At 36.2% G+C, this 20,793-nt stretch overlaps 2 protein-coding genes across 4 annotated transcripts in view; both read right to left on the reverse strand.

Moving 5' to 3' along the window:
• LOC117218758 (Ras GTPase-activating protein raskol) overlaps nt 1–16,642 on the reverse strand; it is a 258,017-nt gene extending 241,375 nt beyond the window's left edge. For 2 of the 3 annotated variants that reach the window (XM_076527741.1, XM_076527739.1), the window contains exons 1-2: nt 16,440–16,642; nt 2,057–2,221 (exon numbers count right to left, since the gene is read on the reverse strand). The gene's annotated coding sequence lies outside the window, so the exon portion shown is untranslated. The remainder of the gene's footprint in view (nt 1–2,056; nt 2,222–16,439) is intronic. The other variant, XM_033467379.2, reaches the window with a different exon arrangement.
• LOC143261143 (uncharacterized) overlaps nt 1–20,793 on the reverse strand; it is a 158,706-nt gene that overhangs the window by 80,942 nt on the left and 56,971 nt on the right. The gene's annotated exons all lie outside the window — the stretch shown is intronic.

Below are 20,793 nucleotides of genomic sequence, written 5' to 3' on the forward strand. Positions count from 1 at the left end.
GATTGGAAGAATGAGATAAATGTCTAATTACCTAAAAAAATATATGCATCATAAAAACTATTATAGTACTTCATAAAAAACGTTTGCATCAGGATTAATATTTTATTCACATTTTAGCAAGAACTGAACTGTGGCAATATCTCCTTATATTGCTCTTAAAAATCTCTAGTAATACATTTTACTTTAACGTACTTACGGTATAATTGTTATTGTACGATGATTTTTGTGAAATAATCTAAGAATACGAACATTGTTTATAGAATTAAGATCAAGATAAAATGATTCTTCGACTTCCAACGAAAATGAACACCGATCTTGTTTAAATATTCTCCATAAATAGAATAATCGATCATGCTATACCAGAGTTGTCCACATTAAAGAACAGAAGAAGAACTTAATAAAATTAAGAAAGTGTGAAAGGTTAATGATTTTCAAATTGTGAACTCCTGCAGAAATTGTTACAGAAATTGTTAACTCTGAACGAAGATCTTCTCTCGAGATTTTTGAATGGACCATTTCCAATTAGTCGGCGGTTGTGACAATGAATATCCTTCGAGAACCTTTAATCAACGTTTGTTCCATTTAGTTTTACGGCCGTGCGCGCGTTGAACGTGAACAGGGGAAGAAAGTTGGACGACGATAAGCGAGTTTTCCAAGCGGACTACTTAACACGGATCCTTTTTTTTCACCTACAGGAGAATATCTTTCCGCGGAAATTAAATGAGCGTTGCGAATTGAAATTTCATGCCGCACTGAAATCGTCTCTGCACACCAGGATATGCGCGTGATTTCCATACGATTAAATTACACGCGAAATATTTACACGAGAAATCGTTGCCTCGAACGAGCGAACGTCTTCTTCTACATTGAACTGGCAACGAAGCAACCTGTTAATTAGAACTTAACAAACATTGTAACGAAACGTCGGGCAAGAACTAAGTTGCTGTACGGGCTGGCGTAAGCGAGAGCGATAAATTGTTCCGGGCGCGAAAAATATAAAACTACGAGATAAATTAATGCTATTAATTAGACCGAAGGATAACTCACTTTGGAGTTAATTGCATTTAGTCGGGCTGTCCATTACCAGCAGTGCTACAAGCTAATGTGCGTAATGTTGGCTGAACTAATGTTAACTGCATTTTAGTCGTATCGACGTACACGGCGGCTGACAATTCGCTACTTAAAAATATCTTTTTGGAACTTATTGAAACACACCTGAGATAGATTTCACAATAACCATTTAATTTTCAAGTTAAAGTAATAATTTTTCTTCGAAAAAAATGTAATGTAAAATTGTATAAATCAAGTGCATTTTTGATATCTAGCGTGCATCGTATTCAAAAATTTAATTTTCAAAGGCGTGATAGAAATTATAATAGTAATTTCTTGTAACAATTTATTCATATAAAGTAAAAGTAAACGGAATGAATCCTATTGGAACGAATAATATTAGAATTTTAAGAAAGAATCCTTTGGATTTGGCTCAATTTCACAGGATTCAACTTAGCAAATTAAAGTAATTAATTCGATAATGCATTCATATTTAAACTAGAGTTGAGCATTAGTCTTATTAGAATAAAGTCTTATTCGAGTAACTTTTGATCTAGATAAATTTGTATTCGATAGTGTTGAATAAAATTTAATTCATCAGTCTTCATCTCTTATCCGAATAAAATTTTCTCCAGTTCTGGTTTAAACTGCATAGACATTAGTAAGCTAAATCGTGTGCATTTCAAGCAAACACGAGCAAGTATAATTTTCTATTCCCTGCATTCATTAACCGATGCGACGTAAATTAATAAAATTGTCAGCTTGGCAAACGTTATGAGCAAACTTATCTGCTATACGAGGTTGAACTAGACTCTCTTAAAGTTATCGTTATCTCACTTTTACTTCGAACCTTCATTCGCAGACGTCTAATTAACGAATCCTAGGAGGTGGGCAAACCGAATGATAAGTACTCTCGTCTATTCTCAGGGTCGGTTTGGATCACGTCGCGTGTAATCGGCTCGGTGTCGCTCGGAGAACGCTCGCGATTAGAAAATGCAAAATTTACCTCGTCGTGGACGGCAGCCTTGCCTAGTGTTTCGGAGCCAAGGATCCTTCCCCGGCAGCGTTTCACGTCACTGGACACTATTTCTCATGCTCTCCGGAGGCAGTGGCAGCCACCACAGACGCTGGTCGCTCGTACAAAGCCGTTGCGCCGATGAATGGGACAACGCTGCGAGGATCGTGTGCCCAGGGTTAATTTTAATGTGCATTGCGCGCCGTTCGAAGGACGCTACTCCGACCGGGGCCGGTGACAAAAGGTTCGTTTAAGCTCCGCAAACGAAAACGCGAACGAAAGAAGCCCGCGTGTCTCTTCTCAAAATCTCCTAATCCCACGAATTACCTTTCAAAGTTCGTATTTTAGCAGCCTAATGCGACGAAATTATCGCGCCAAAGGAGCATTAATTTTCAATGACTTCGTTAGCTTTTGTGCTAATGGAAACTTTAGATATGTCTATTAGATATGTCTGTGTATTTGTAAAAACATTGGGCATAGATAGCAAGAAACAGAAATTGCATAGACATTGCTTTTTCTTCATAATTCTAATATTGTCATCGATCTACAACGTTATACGTTTGGAATATCAAAATTCAATTTCGTACCACCAGATTGTTGAAATATTACGCTTGTATGTCGGGTTGAACAGAATATTTGATTTCTTAATGTCAGAAGCACCAGGTGGATGCAAGTAGTCCATTTTAAATTTCTCGTTTTACAAGGGGAAGTAAAATATTCATGAATCGAAGAGGGAAAGGGACAATAAAAATACTGCCATTATTTTTTAGATCTGTGAATAAATTTTGTCATACTCCCGTATAAATACGTTTATTACTTTTGTCTTAGAACGAAATTTAATTGCAGATTTAAATTTATTGGGCGATTAAAAGATACGTGCTTGAATTCAATTTATATTCATAGGTTCTCTTCATTGAGAAAATTTACTTTCTTTTTCAATTTTCTGATATCTCTTTCGATCTTATGAAAATCGGCATGTATTAATTTGTCGCTATAATATACCTTACGTATTTCACAGCACAATTTCTCTACACATGAATATAACCAACGGAGTCTGTTTTCATGAAATGTTTGAAGCTGCAGATCTGAAACTTCAATATTGACTGTCTCTTGCGAAATGAATTATCCAATACTAATCGAATATTATGTTTAAATACGATGACTCAAGTGCTTGGACTTTAACGACAAGGCTCTAAGTAGTCGCGTAAACTCGAATTAACATCACGTGGCACGCCTTTAAATACTCGGAAACTGATACTACCCTGGTTGAAAGAGATTAAAATATAATTACCCAAGCGGAGATCTAAAGAAAATATTTATTCAGATTAGAAATAGCCTAACACATGCTTCAAGCATGTTATTCTTTTAACGTCATTCGAGACCCCATGCTGATGTGTTTTATTCCATGAATTTCACCACCCAAAATTATATCAAACGTACTTTTCCACGTTACAATTACATTGAAGTAATTTAGAACGTTTAACTATTCAACCATATAATAATTACACTGAAATTATTTAAAACCTATAGCTATATATCCACGTTATAATTACATTGAAGTTATTTAAAACGTCGAAATATTTATCCTCGTTATAATTACACTAAAATTATAAAAAACATGTTACTATTTATTCAATTTATAATTCTACAAAGTATTTTCACTTCTTAATCAGCGAAATGTAAAACGGATTTTTAATCATCTAAAAATTTGCATGTCCACTGTTATCGGAGTTTTCATAAATTCTGCCCAATTCTTTCATCCATACTGTTCTTTTCGGGCACAAAGAATGAAAATGGTCTGCAGGAGCCCTATATAGAACCATACGAAAATGTAAAAATATTCAGACAATACCGACGATCTTCAGACTTTAGAATCCATTCCCTTTGGAAACAATTCATACATGAGCGAAACGGAACAGCTTCACAGTACAGGCTATTGTATTCGACTTTCGAACAACGGACTTGGTCTCGGTCAATTAACAAGAGAAATCATTAGGCCTGAAAATGAATCTCATTCATATTGGCTTAATTAATATTAATTTTCATAAAAGCCTGGAGAGAGCCAATCTAAAATCTGATGGAAATAATTTCGATTTTAATATCGCAGAAACATTCGAGCCATTATGCTGATACAATATTCATTGCAGAAAATGTACACTGTGTTTCCAAACGGACGAATAAATGATAAAATAACAACATTATATGAAAGCATTGCTCTAAATAATTTATCATAACAACAAAATTGATTTCTATTGAAGTTTTCTTTTTCCTAAGCTCTACGTTTTAGACCCTTGTATTATGATTTTTTTCACAGATATGTTGATTAATGCTAATAAACTAGACGGTATAGATAATTTATAATTACTGTATTCTAACCACTATATTTATGTTTAAATATTGATAATAAAAGGATAGAATTTTATTTTGATTGCAAAGATGCGAATAACATCCATACGTAGTAGATCATGTTCCAGATCTTCATAACGAGACTGACACGATATTGCAGGCCAAGGGATTAACCCACATTTCGGAAAAGTTTCTTGCATTACACCAGTTCTCATGCCTTTTCCATTTCATTTCTCATGAATATCCATTCGACGAAGAAAACAACAACAATTATCCAGCCACAATATATACTTATAACGAAATTCAATTTTATATGGCAATTCGTGTGTGTAAGTTTCCTAACAATGTATCGCATTTTTTAAATCTTCATTGTAGCTTCAGTTAAAAAAACAAAATGAAAAACACGATTTTTTCATTTTTGTACCATCCCAACCAATTGGAAGCTAAACAAATTTTGGTTTACTCATTCCCTACGAACAATTTCAAGAGAATTCAAGTCATTCGGAGCAATTTTTAAAACAGTTATTCCGTTTGAAAAGGTGTCCGAATATTAATGCGAATTACTGAACGAAATAGCATTTTTTGATTCTGGTTTCAACGAAATCATTTTTCTTCGACTTCGAAGGAAACTGATAATTAGACTGCGTATTTTTGATGTATTCACAACAAAAAGGAACAAGTGAAATACAAAACTCGAATTTTAGAACAATTGCTATACACCCATCAACATATTCAATTTATTAAATAACAAAATATATATTTATCTAGTTTCAATTTCATACAAGTGACTTAGAAAATTTTGATTTCGCAGAAAAATTCGCGGTCTATTGATAATTTTTTCCTTTTCCTTTCGCCGGCAGAATCCCACGTCAATGATCTCGCCTGCAGTCGTCGCGCTAACTCGGCGAGTAAGATGCGGCAGATCAGGAAACAGAAAAACCAAAGTAAATCCACCTTCATCCGAAACGAAATAGTTTTCCGAGAAGAGAAGCGATTTCGCGTTTCCCACGGTGTCGGATCGATAGCCGTTCTACTATCTGAGCCAGTCTTTTCAATCTCTCGCGAGTAATTTCGGAACGGAGGAACTGTCGATAGGATTCAGCTCGAGAGTCAACGTTCAGCTAAAACATCGACAGAATCAGTGCGATTCCTCGAGGATAGGATAGAGCCGCCGGCCGCAGAGAACCGATGGTTCTCGTTAAAACTGTTCACGTCGCACCTGCTGATGCGTGACTCGAATCCGCGAGCCGAAGGATTTCGCACCTGCTGTCGCTCGGTTAGGAAAGGTGCGGGCCTACGAAACCGAGCAGGAAAGTGACAGGAAAAATGGGGTCCCGTGAAAAGCAGCTGCATAAATATGTTTGGAGTCAGTTTCGGTCATTTGGCTGACCCGGGTCGTTGAATTCTCAAAAACTACAGACCAACGCGTTTGATAGAATGACGATAGGAAGCAGCGGATAAAATTATAACACAGGGTGAGTCACTTAATTACGTCACCTTAATTTTTCTTGTGAACTACGTGTTGTATAAATAAATATTTCGAACGAAGGAAACCTTCGTGTCTTGATAAAAAAAGAAAAATAGTAAAAAGGTGATTATATTGCCGTGTATGCTCCTCTTTGTACAAAAAGAAAATAATAAAGAATCTGAAATCTCAATACAATAGCCATATAGAAGCTAATTAGAAGCTAAATAAAGAAGATTTACTATGAGTAATGTGCTAAGATCGAAACTAATCTACAGAGACTGTATTACAAATATTGTACGAACAGGAATTGTTGCAAAAATATATGGCATAAAATGTTTGGTTCGATCACTTTGTGTTCACTATATTTAACTCTCAACTGTTGAGGTGGATCCTGACGTGCCATCACCACACATGTTTTGGAACAAAACATTCGGACTTATAGATTGTGCTCGAGGGCTCCGGAAGTCACGACTAATCTAACGGATGCTAAAATCTTTGTTACAGATATTTTAATTTGGAAAAAATTGTGTAGAGAATATCTATGTAAGTATCAAAGAATATTTTTCTGGTGGATGAGTAAAAGAATATAAGTCAAAATTGTTGTACAGAAAAACACATTTAAATTGCTATACAAGAGCAGGTTTTGTATTTTGAACGTAAAAATTGTTAACCTACGTTTAAATACAAAATATTTTTTTAAAAAACGCAAAATATGTACATACGATTTAGAAATAATTCTTTCTTCGTGAAATAATTATCTGTATGATTTTGGTAAGAGATTCCTATTTTGTTCAATGACACGGGTCGTGTCCTTTCGCAAGAATGAGCATTGCGGCACAGATTTCAAATGATCTCAGTGAGCCTCGGAAACTGCAACTTTCACAGAGTTCGTAGTATCATTAGTAGATCAGGGATCTTTATGCAAAATAAATGTTCTTAATGAATTCTAAAATAACAGAAGTTAAATAAAATGTGTTTCTCCTTTTAACAATTTCAATAAATTAAAGAGAATGTAAGAGCACTGTTAAATTTTTCTCGCCTCATTGTTTCGTTCTTCGCCTAATTAATTTTCGCATAACTTCATGAAGTCTGTATTGCACTTAAAAACATTTCCATAGTTTGTTATAGTCACATTATTTGATTATTGGATACTCCATTTCATAGATTTATTTTCTTAGAGCAAGAGTTTTGACGTAATTCTTTTATTTAGAGGTGGATTAACGAAACATATTTTTGTATTGGTTCACTGAATGGTAATAAATAATGAATGAATATAAATTAATCAAAATAAATAAATTTGTTATTCCTATTATTTGATGCTGGTTATATTACTTTCATATGTTTGCGACCACAAAGCCTCAATCGAAATTAATACTGTTTCGTTAAACACACGTGCCACATACAGTAACATTTAATTTTAGAAGGCTGAATTTACTTCATAACAATAATTTGAATATAAATATTAAACGAAGTTATACAAACTATTATACAGTTTAAGCACTTGCACTGCGATTTCTTCCGCAACGAAGTTTCGCAGTCTAATCATTTGTATCTATTATCCAAGTATATAGTCTATAGTACAGCGGAATTATCATTTATTTACAAAATTCCATAGAGTCTCCAACATTACAACTCGACAGTTAGCGGTTAATAGTGCTTGGCTGCGGTAAGATATACTTCATGCGGGTGTTGTACGTTTCACGTTTTCCCAGTAAGCACATTTACCCCTATTACAGCAGACGCATATGTCTGCATATAATTTGTACGCATTTGTATGGATTATAAAGGATCAACTTCAGCTAATATGCATGTACATGTACGATATTTTTTAAGTTTTTCCTTTATATTCCTAGTTGCGTGAAAAAATGTAAACTGCAGAACTGCATGGTTTGCAACTGTGTTTTCTGGTTACTCTGCCGGAGATGTAATTTTTTGTATGAAAAAAGTGAACTCATTTCGATAAGAATTTCCGCAATCTACGATCTACTGCACCAGACGTAGTATTTCACTAAATATATTATACTAGACCGCAGATCATTATGAAAAATGAAAATTGTGTGCATTAATAACAAGAAACAAGAAACAGGACTTAGGCTCTTAATAAATTTAGTAAATTGAAAATAATGTAACGCGCGCGCGTGTGTTTGAGAGTCAGTGAATGTTTTTACTCTTTCACATTTGATCTACTAATTTTTCTACTATTCTACTATTTTCTTCTTAATTGTTTTTCCCCTTTCCTTTTTTATAAAAATTGTACTTTCATATTAGATTTCTGATAAAAACTTCTACAGTAAATAATGTCGTCGTACATCGTTAATAAAAACAAAATAACAAAAGCAATAGAATAAAAACAAGATAATAAAACGAATGAAAATATTCATTTTTATTTAAAACCCAGTTACATAACTCCTTGCTATTTTTTCATCTTTGTTACTTAAACTGCCCGTTCGAATCGAAAGGGTAAAAGTAAGAGTCATTATGAAAATCCACGACAAATGCAGAAAAAGTTATTGAATCGATCGTGACTCATAGATCGTAACGAATCGATTGTGCCGGCCTGTCGATTTGATGTAAAATGATCTACAGTTTTGTGTTAACACACAGGAGATAAGTATTACGCAAATGGAATGACGCAAATGCTACTGATCGAGTAGTAAACGGACTTTCTCTATCATTATCGAACAATTCTACGTCATCTTAATCACTGAAACGAACGATCGAACTGTGAATCAACCTGCTGCTAATTTTCTGTTCGAATGGCCTTTTACTTGATCTTCTAAAACAAGGATTACAGTTTATTAAACAGCTTCTGGACCACATTGAAACTAGTCGATTCTTTAACCCTTCAGTATTTTCAAAAGTAACAGGTTTTGCTTAATAAAATCCGTATCGATATAATCTTTAATTAAATTGTATTTAAATAAACTAATTATTTCCAATGTTCTACAGGTTTTACACTTCACATTAATTCTTTTGTGGATCATATGCACCTTTTTGCAAATCGAATTATTACTTTGGAAGATTTTATTCATCCTTTTGCAAATTGAATTCATTTGTTTGCAGACAACATTGATCATTTCATAGAACAAAATTGGACGTCGTTTATCCAATCTTTAAATTCTTATAAATATTTAAATTACTTACAAATAGATAATCTTTATTAATCTTCAATAATTATTTGTAAAATGTTATTCAATTTTTAAATTCGATATGAATTTTATTACAAATAAATATAGATAAATGAATTTCAATTGTGAAAAGGTTAATTTCATTTACAAAAAGGTGCGTATGATCTAGAAAAGAATTAATTTGTAGTACAAAACCTGTGCAAGTTTATATTTTCTTTAAATCGTGGCTTACGTTCGAGTTATACATATTTAATATTAGTTTTTATAACAGAATCGTGATCGGAGAAAATTTTCCAAGTACAGAGTTTACAAAAGTATGACGCACTTTGTTAATATCGTGCACCGTAAGGGAACTTCAACCTCGAAGGTTAATGTCAACATTTCCTCCATCACGAATGCGTTTCTTAGACTGTGAATACGATGTCTACGGAAAGGAGCTTAGCATTTTAAATAGCCGGAGGGGTAGAAGTGAAGCCGATGTCCCAGACTATGATAGCATTCGTGGTATGATAAATTGCGTGTCGGGTATACAGAGCAAAGTGGGTCCTCCCCTGGAGGAACAGCTCCAGCACACGTGTAACAAGAAAAAGGAGCAGACGCGTCCCCCCTGCCGAAGCGAACTAGGAAACGTTTCCTTTCGCGAAATTGCCTAATCATTCCGGGTGCAAACAGGTGCGAGATTGCGGGAGAACGATATCCTTTTATCTTGTTCACGATGATAATACTCATCCCTCTTCCTGAATCAGTTCATTTTCTGACACCGGATATGTCGAGAGATGTTCTAGAGTGTAATCATTGGATGTTTACGCGAAATAAAAATTAATTGTATGCATTAATCGTAAGAAGCAGGGGTTGAATAAAAACGCATTTCTTTTCTCAATGGTTTAAACACTAGATTTACGAAATCCATCAAAATCACGGGTAATTCTTCAATTTACTATTATTCAGATTTTATTATATAATTTCTTTATTTATTATGACATCTTGAAACGATGTAATAATTTTTTATTTTTACTAAAGATCCGCGGTCTATTTATAATTCGTCTAATGTATTCACAGTTCTATATTACACCTAATCACTTCTGCAATAAATGCATAAAATCCGCAGCCTAGTAATAAGGAACTAGACGAGATATTTTATTGGCTGCGATTATGGTTGTATCGAGAATAAACTTGATAATTAGATTTCACTTACATTTAGATACATAAATTTCTCTTTAATTCGAGTAATCAGATAAAAAATCTATTATACTGTACATCTCTACTAATTTACGTATATTTTTCTTTATATATTTCATATATATATTTAAAACAATTTTTTTAATATATTTTCCTTTACTTTTTTCTTTTACTATCTCTTATAATATTGCATTCGTAACTCTGTTATGAATATACTGCGGATAACGAAATTAGGAAAATTTAAACATATTTTTATACTATTTACGATTTATTGAAACAATTAAAAATGGAAGTACATTTTCATTTAACTACTGCTTCTTACAATTGCCTTAGATCACTTTTATTTTGCATAAAGATCCGCAGTCTAGTTATGACTGATGGATTTTATCTCGAGTATATAATAAATAATAATAATTTATCGTGAAATAATAATCCTAACAAAAGCTATTATATTGCAGATATTGATAGTGAAGAATTTGTTAAGATATCTTTGTAGTGCCTAGTTTTTTAAAATCTCTTGAATAACCTGTCGACAGATAAAGCATTGAAGTTAGCATCATTATCGGGTTTGTCAAAATGACTCACTTAGAATTTCCTGTTTTACAATGACTTCGTGGTAGTTTTTATGTGGCGTCGATCTTATATGAAGAATGAACAAGAGATTGTAGCCAGAAAAATGATTTCTTAAAATTATACAGCTTGTGAACATTATTTTTAAAATATAAATTTGATATGGACATACTAACCAAGGAAAAGAGCAATATTGTTAGTAATTTCAATGATTAGGTGAGTATATTAATAGTAGAATTGTGTAGGGTCTGATAAAATGATGGACTCCGAATTTGTTTATTTACGATTTTTGAGATTGCGAAGATATTTATTTCTTCAGATATACATATAAAAGTTGCTAAAAATCTGAATAAATCTTATTATTCTGTTCAATAAATACATTATGTATTAATTTATTAAAAATATAGTATTTAATAAAAGATTGGTTTATTACACCGGATTTATTAAACCTGTTTTATAACTTTCAGAGTTCGATGAACCTGGTGTGTCTCACTTGTGGTTTAGAAATGTTTTCTACAATGAATTTGGAGCAGGTGCGATTCTATTCAAAAGCTGAAAAGAGCTCTCCCCTATAATACATACTAGAGATCCGTGAATGAAATGCATTTCTACCTCGAATTTTATATATAAAGCAGGATCATGTTGTATATAGAATTTGTTTTTGTAACATTGGTCTATTTGTAAAAGCTACAATCTCACATAAAAGATTCAAAAATCTGACCTCAAGTTTAAGGAACAAGGTACAAAAACGTCAAAAATAAAATTATCCTGTCTTGCAATATTATTATTCAGCGTTAAATATGTTATTGTTAATTATTGCTTTAGCTTGTTAACGATTTTGTACTTTCTTTCTATAAATATTTGACTACTTACGATAATTACAGTTTACGGAAAGAAGAAAGTAAAAGGCTCTGGGGAACGTAATTCGTTTACTACTTTCTTTTAATAAGATGTGTTAACATAGCTCATAAAATGTTCAATTTGCATATATCAGTATCAACGATGATTTTACTGCAAATTACATGCAGATTTTATGCGATTATCGCAAAATTTAAACAAGTGTAATACAAATTCGTAAAAGGATTGGATGAAATTAATGAATGTCAGCGCATTATTTTGAATCAATTAAAGTTATAGAAAAAAGAAATATAACGTTCTAAATTGTATAATAGATGCAGGACATTTTTATTTTGCACAAAGATCCGCAGTCTAATGATAACGACAAAGTATGTATTCATATGAACGGCTCAGAAGCCAATTAGTGTAAGTCATAACAAGTAAGTCAAATATGTAAGTTACAATTAAATTAAAAAAGATTAATATTAATATTAATATTAATATTAATATGTAATATTAATATTTAATTGTATTATTTAATTATTAAAAATTTTAATTTCTGTTTATAATTTCTTTGTTTTGTTTAGTCATTAGTCATAAAGGTGTGTCTACACTGCGTAACTGATTTCCAAAGAAAAGTGGATTTAGGTACACTGATTGGCTTCCGAACCGTCCATATACATCCATCTCAAAATAAAAGAGAGAGAGAGAGAGAGAGAGAGAGAGAGGTTTTCGAAACATCGAAATATTGATAATTCCGAGTAAAATTTTCTACAAGAAAATGTTCATTAAGCAAGTGACGAACGATGACATAATTCAAATTACTCTTAATTTGCCGTTCTCCCAGAGTATACCGAAACTCTCACTACCTGTCAACGAAAAATTAATATCCACAAACAATTTCCAAAGGAACCAATAACGAGCAAGAACCGCGCGACGTCGCGGAGGAAGATCATTAAAGAAGAATAACTGTTTTTCAGCTGTCTCGTAATAACACGATAATGGGTTCGACCGACAATGAAATCAATATGTCGGTCGGATAAACGCGTTAACGACCGGCGTACCGATCTCGTTCGGATCGATCGATCGTTCGAGGCAAGGTCCGCCGGCAAGAAATCGCCGGTGCCGGTGGACTAAAAATCGATCGAGCCCCCAAAAACCGGCGCGCCAAGAGACGATCTCATTCGGTGACCAAATACGGCTGAGGAGCACGAAACGATAGAGAATAACAGGTTTTCACTTTCATACCGCGAACGAGGCGAACCTCGGGCAGAAAATATGGCCCCCTAGTCCGCCGGTGGAAAGATCGTGGCAACGACGGCCCGAGAAAAAATATGGCCAAGGTTTCTTTGCGGTATACGTGACTCGTGCACGATCCGCAGACCACTAAATCGTCGATCTATCGATGATACCTGTGCTCGCATCCGCCCCGATGCTATCGAACCCCACGGTTCGCCAACGAACCACCGAGTTCCGATATTTGTTGGTCGAATCCGCGGCCGGCCAATTGAATTTTCACTCCGCATTTCCCTACCGCCGCGGAAAGTGCGTGCGATCGAGCTAAACGACGAGCCGACCAACAATATTCCGGTGCTCGGAGGGCAAATATTTTTTCACTGATTGTGCTCGGCACAACGGGGTCCTCTGATTTTAATGAAACGTTCGCGTACAGGCATTTTTTTCGGGAAATGCAGTTTCACGGCCGATAGTTTTCATTCGTTGTCTTCCGGTGCCGATGGGGGTTCGTGACGATCTAGCTCGGATTTTTCTAGTTAATTCTCTGTTGCCGACGTTTCATATTTAGAGTGGTTCCATAAAGCGTTTCGATACTGTGTATCTGATTCAATTGTACACGTTTGCTCACCGAAATGTGCGAACAGCTTCAAACGGGAGAACTTCTTCGAAATGGTCCAAATGACTTGAATCTTTAAGAGACGTTAGATTTTGAAAGGCATTGTCTAGTGGACTAGTTTCTCTAACATACAACTAGACAATGTCTAACAAAATTTTTTCTGCGGACATTTTCCAGTAAACTAGTTACTCTGACATCTCAAAAAGGTTCAAGTCATTTTGATTCAATTTAAGGAAAGTTATTGCATTTGAAATGTGTTCGAACACTTCCGTGAGATACCGCATGTTCGATATTTAAACTGTTATAATTTCGTGAAAAGAAAAATTAAAACGTGAATTAATTAAAATGTCAAAATAAAATCATGTTCACGGTTAAATCAAATCTACCACAGATGCGAAAAATCTACCATCCCTTCTTTGCAACAATCCCTCTTCTATGTGTACGAAAATAGAGACTTCAAGGTGTAAAATCGAGGTTTATAATAGTAAAACATTTTTTAGAAAATTATAACAATTCAGTTATCGATAAGTACTTGAAGTCGAAAATTCAATGCGACTTTAAGTAACTAACTATTATAATTTGGTCCTTTCTGCAAAATGATCGAAAAATGTTGTTCGGATGAAAATGCGTACGAAAGAAATTCCAAGGTAAGATTATAATGAGAAAATTAATTTTTATGATACACGGACTGCAACAGATTTTATGAGAATCTATAATATGCAAGGAAGATTGCTACAGCAACCATGATAAGCCTTGACCTTTAGGTTTCTGTGTCATTAAATAAATTGCTCCAATTTCGTTGGAACTTTTTTTATGGAAGCTGTTTCGACAGTGAACATGTTCAATGAACGCCGGATATTTCCAGAGCTACGCTATTGTTTCCTGCGTATTGTATCGCAGAATGGATGGATACACTGATCTATGGAAAAAAACTGTACGAAATGGAAATTAGTATCGATGATATCTAGGTTAATGTGAAAATAAGTATGTGTTTTTATGAAACACGAATTGAGAAAGTGAGGCTTCGGTTTAAGGGAAGTGTTCCATCATCTTTCAGTTAATGGAACTGCCAATCACTCTCATTAGCGTCTCGTTTTGTTTGAAATATTGACAATAACTAATAATCTATTATTATGTTGTAGATATTACTTTCATGTTTCTCAGAAGTCGACGAATTAATTGTCGAGTGCGGATTTTAATGGAATTTCAGTCTTGTTTTATTTATACGATGTACGTTAATGTGCACAAAATTAATGCATATAACATATATTTATATGTATGAAATTTTAAAATCTTTAGTGATAAATTGTGTCGTGTCGTTTGTATGAAGATACTGTATCGAACAAAATTTGTTACTTTGATACGGTCCATAAAATCGACAATTATCATCGACGTCCTAGAATTTAGCATTAACTTTCCTAAATTTTTGCCCTTGCTTTTTTCCATGATAAATGTTTGAAACTTTATCTTATGTTTCGATCTTTCATTCCCTGATTTTTATTGGTGTTTGCTCTAAAAATTGTATTAGTAACGTAATGTCAGTTAAATTGGTGTGATCACTTTAAAAGCCAATCCCGTTACACAGCATTAAATGATTGCAATACGTTAACAGATCAATGCATTTGATCCTTTATTTCAAAATGATTTTTTCAACAACGCTCCAATATTTATAATATTCAATAAAATTGGTGAGTAGATAACATTAACATTGTTGTGTTACAACAAATGCAATGGAAAATTATATCAGCACCCTGAGATATCATATTACTATCTTTTAATTATTGTATAGTGTGTGGTGAACCACAATAAATTTAATTTAACTAAATTTTGTAGTTCCTATTTCTTTGTCGATTCAATTCAATTTACAGACATAGCATCTAGCAATTGTTATTATTTATTTAAATATTATTATATATTATTTATTATTTACAATTGTTATTAGCAATTGTAATAGATCCAAATGTAAATAAAATTAGCTGTCTACTCTATAAAGCGGAGATAATTGATCAAAATAAAAAAGTGGATTGTGGAGAATCCCATTAACGATATTTATTTTCTTAAATCCACTATAAAACCTGGTCAAATACCCCATGAAAATATAAAATGTTTTCACGATCAGATCATAAGTTTTCTTCTGAGTTTACAATTGTACAGCAAAGTCTCTATTAATGTCTATCTACAATATAAAAAAAGCTGCAAAGAATTTCAAAAATTCATAAATTCGCGGTGTACATTAAAAACGCGCTCCAACCCCTAATCCACCCGAAAACAGTATCAAAGAAGAATCTACGGTGCCCACCAAACCCGGAACGCGAAAAAAAATCCTGAAATAGTAAATCCACAGTCAAAACAACGATTCCGCAAATCCTTATTGGAATCACAGAAACGTTTCTCTAGAACAACATTACGAGACAGTGAGAGCCTTGTCGTTCGCGAGCCGAAGCATTCGAAAAACAGTGTCACGTAACGCGTCACACAACACGCGAGAGCGAGAACGTGTGTGTACGGTTCGATCACACAAGCGGCCGGCGTGCACGAAGAAGAAACTTACTGTGTTGTTAGCTGTTATCGAGCATAGTCGTCGGACGATTGAAAAGCACGCGAGAATTCAGCCAAAAACCGCGTCGAGCGCAGAGCGGCTCGCAAGGTCATTCGCGAGCATCCTCACGTCAAAAGAGACGTCCACGCAACCGCATGCAGACACGCACGCACGCACGCACGCCCGCACACACTCTCACAAGTTCGAATCCCTTTTGTCCGTTTACAGCGCGCGGCGGATCTCGTTCTCCCTATTCCAGGCCGTTCTGGCTTGCCGGCGGCCAACGTAAACAAGCGTCGTCGATCGCGGCGCACCGGTTCGCTCCGACCCGTCGTAATCCGCCTAATCTACGGGCACAACGGCGGCCGTTCACAGATAATAACGAAAGCGCAGGGGAACCGATTGTCACCGGGACGATCTGAAGCGCCGTACCTCGCGCGTATGCGATACGTTACCGGTGAAAACTCTTCCAAGTTGCTGCGAGCTGGTCCGCGCCGACTGTTCCACGCACTTTTTTTTACACTGACTCGTTAATACGCGACACCGGTATTTCACGCGCGATCCGAACCGCGCCGAGATTACTACGAACTGTTTTCGTTACGCTCGGTACCCCCCCGATCGTTTTCGTACCGTCGCGCAGGAACATCGGAACTGGACTGCACGAACACGAACGGATCCCTGGCTGGCGGACGTAGGAGGTGGAGACTGGTTCGTATCGACGCCGTGACTGCGCCGTGGCGCTGCTCTCGCGGTCAGCGTATCGCGAACGCGGATCAGCTGATTCCTGACGTATTTTCGGGGAACCGGAAACCGGGCATCGCCGCGAAAATAAATAGAAGCGTTTTGTTCATCTTGACACTGAATTACTCGGTTCCGAGAAGATGCTTAACTTGAGAAGATCCTTGTTTTGGTGATAGTATTACCGGACCAAATTATGAAATCAGTATTCTTTGATGTTGAGTCGTTGATGGCGCTTGTTACTACCCTCGAGTACGGAACACTCAGAATTGGGCATTATTCGAACAATGTTTCGAATAGATTGTACGAATAAAACTTTGAAATTATTTATGGAATTTGTTTATTAAATTTTTTAATTATTGGAACAAGTGGTGATATGTAAGGAACAAAAACTTTACTGGAATATTTATTTTGATTAGTTATTTACGTTTGCATGTGTGTATATGCATATGGGATAAAAAATTGCTAATTGCCGAATTATACATGTATATACATATACGTGTTTAGCAGACGCATATGCATCCAAATAACACATCGATAGCTTCCGCCGGTCGTATAAAGGGTGTCCTAATTACTGTACATAGTATGAAATCACTGTCATTTGTGTAATAGCACTGCATCATTGTAACTTCCGCATTTGCAAGAAAAAATTCAAAGTATTTAATGTATATAGAATTCTTCTTATACTGTTCATTAACATTTATAAGTTCCCTAAAAATAGTTACATAAAAGAGCTTCGATCATATTTCAATCTCTCTTGCTTTACAGTTTCAATCAACAGGTGATCTACTTATAACTGCTATTACTTTCCTGTTATGCAAGTTATCAATTGATTTGTTTTCATAACGCCATAGTCAGATTGGCCTTTAAATCTATTAAACATTTCTCATAGAATCGAACACATAAAAAACATGGACAAAAAACCTGTACAAACCTATCAATTAAAACATAGAACCAAGTTTTGAAACAGGTCACATAAAAATCCAAATTCCAACATCGAGATAAAAAGTAGTATACTCCTGAAAAATCGTGCAGAGGTTGGAAAAATTAAATAAAAATAACAATTTCGAACGTTCTATGTACATTGGCGTCATATTTCAAAGAAACGTAAAACGCACCAAAACCAGAATGAAATAAAACGTTCCCCTCTACTTGAAAAAGGCAAACGATGAATTCTCCTCCTGAGGAAAATGAATTTCGCCTCTCACCCCGAGGGTAATTAAAAAATCTCGCCTCTCGCAAAGGTAAATGAAACTGGCCTAATTAACGGTGGTACAGGGAAAGGGGGTTACCGAAGGCCAATTAAAAACACTTTTCCCGCGAACGATGACAAAAGTGGTGCACCGGATAAATTGCCTCGAATAAAGACTTGGCACGCGTCCGACCGCCGCCATATAATACCGGCCAGATTATCTGATCTTGACGTCCCTGACGATAATGTGCGGAATAAAACGGTCGAAAAATTTACGCCCGGCGTTCCTGTGTCCGAGCGCGCTGCTTCCTCGGACGAAATTATAACTTTATGCCAGAGAGAATGGCCGTCGCGGCGCAGCGCGCCGCCTCGTTGAACCGTAGAAGTTGGGAGATTCGAAGATACGCGGGTTCAGGAAGGCCCGTAACTTCACGTGGACATAAAGTGGCCTGCGCCAAGTCGTCTGCTCGACGAGACGCGGCCACGAGTAGCGAAGCCAAAAAACGAGAACACCAACGTTGTAGAAGGAAGCGTGCTGGTAACGCGAAGAGAAACGGCACGAGCTCTTCTCAGCTGGAGGTTCCCATGGACCCCATACGTCGGCGTGGAAAATATCAGCCGCCATGGAAATAAGGTCTAAATGGGACAAAAATGCGCTGAGAATGAATCAATGGGCTTTTGTGTTCAACCCTACTATAGTGATTTGGATCAAGACTGAGACTGTGCATTTGGTTTGTACAACCCTTGGCAAGAAATATACGAAAACCTTCTAAAACGCAGTAAACTTTCTTCGAACTACATTAAAATGACTTGAAGCTCTAGGAGATGTTAGAGGGACTAGTTTATGGAACAACGATTAAAATACATTTCTTTTTTAGTTTGCTATTACTTGGAAGCTTGCATTTTATAACATTTTTACTTCAACCAGGGACGGAAATATAAGAAATACGTTTTGCAAATCTCGGTAACTTCTATGGATACCGAAAACTTTATCGAAATCGGTTTAATCGATAACATAATTTTGAGATCCATACGTTATACGATGGATTCTAGAATAAAATAGTGTGCGATCCCTTAAATGTTTTGATGTAGCATACAAGGCGAACAGTGGAATAATTACTGGAGATGAAATATTACTTCCGATTACGTTACTTGCGAACAAAATATTGGTAATATGTCTCTTATTACGCGGTGTTTGAAGATTTGTATTTTTAAACGAGTCTTCACAGTCGTGTGAATCGAAATAACTAGTTCTAGCAATAAGCAAAGAAAACATCTAATAATCTAGTCATCTAATAAGACATCTAATAAAACATCTAATAAGAATGCTGCAAAACAGAATAATTCAAATTCCCATGTTTTTAAATATACGAGTTTTGTCTTCAAATCTTTTACGTGAGAGATTGTTACTAGAAATCTCTAGCGATGGGATACTTGCTTTTTCGTCCAGTTCGCAAATGGTACACAGTAAGCTAAGTCGCGACTCCATCGCAAATTAATGAACTCTACGTCGCCAATAAAACAATCCTACAAGAGAACAACAACAAGCCGACGAGCGTGTCGCGCGACAGATGCTGAATTTACCGTCGAAAGCCTGTAGTAAAATTCAACAGCATCGCAAACAGTGGGCAGCCGCGTATGCGAATGCGACGACTCGAACTGTGCATGAAATTCAGCACTGTTCATAAAAGCCACTTAGGGAAACAGTAATTTCAATTTGCGCGTTCGAAAGAAAAACGGAAAGGCGAAAAGCCATCGGAGGACATGGCTGCGCGTAAAACCATGGAGCGATCGCGGCCGATCAAAAAACAATCGGTATTTCGGAGAGAAATATGAGAAACCCAGTGTCGGGGACACACCGGCTCCGCGTATCGACATAAAACTTTATGAGTATAAAAAATTCAATCGATATTCCGATAGCCGTCCCGTTAAATCCGAATAAAACTGGCAGACGGCCGGCGCGACCGTCGCCGGGAGACGTATAGTCGGATCAGGCCGAGGAACGCTCCGCTATTAATTAAACGAGTATAAATCGCAGAAAGGGGACCAATTTATATGGCCGCGGTGGGGAACTGGTCGACGCGACGCGAGATCCCGGCCGATCAGGTATCCAGGATTTTTGCCGGTTGGAAAATCGGTCTCGGCACCGCTCCCTCGGAGCCGGCGAGGAAGACGTTAATCGAGGCAATTTCTCGTTTCGTGCCGGCGTGCGAATGGCAGCTGCGAATATTTACATTTGCGTTAATTCGTTCCTCGCCAGCTCCTCGAGCTGGCCCGAGCCAAGCCGAGAGTCGAGCCTGACGAGTTCGAGCTCGCCGGCCGCCATTTATCTTCTCTCCCGCACTCGGGGCTTCACCTACCAACCGACTTCACCGTTTCTCTCCCTTTCGCCTGCTTCTTTTGCTCGGTTCCACCCCGGTTTTCACGTGACAGACGCGCCACACGCGAGAGAACCGACGTTATGCTTATGCCGAGCATTATTTTTAGCGGTCTGGAATGGCCATCCTCGTGGTCCGTTTCCGTGGCCCGTCTCCGTGACCAGGCGCGAACACTTTGCGGCCCCGAAGTGTTTCCTGCATCTCAGCTAAGAAGTAACGTTAGACAGTAGAAACACGGTTACCCGAATTTATCTGGGTATTATCGATGTACAGATCGTGAAGCGTTTTTTAAATTCCAGTTTAAAGCTGAATCTCTTCTGATTTATACAGAATGTATTCGGTTTGAACCGTCAAACTTTAAATATGAATTTAGTGTGCTTGCAAATGCTTCCTTCAAGAGATATTTACTTCCACACTTATTAATGACGGACGCGTCAAAAACCTCGAAAATATAGTAAAATTAAAGTATTTTATTGAATAAAATAAAAATTGCAAAGCAAA

The sequence above is a fragment of the Megalopta genalis genome, chromosome 1 (genome assembly GCF_051020955.1).
Source record: "Megalopta genalis isolate 19385.01 chromosome 1, iyMegGena1_principal, whole genome shotgun sequence".
Classification (NCBI taxonomy): Eukaryota; Metazoa; Arthropoda; class Insecta; order Hymenoptera; family Halictidae; genus Megalopta; species Megalopta genalis.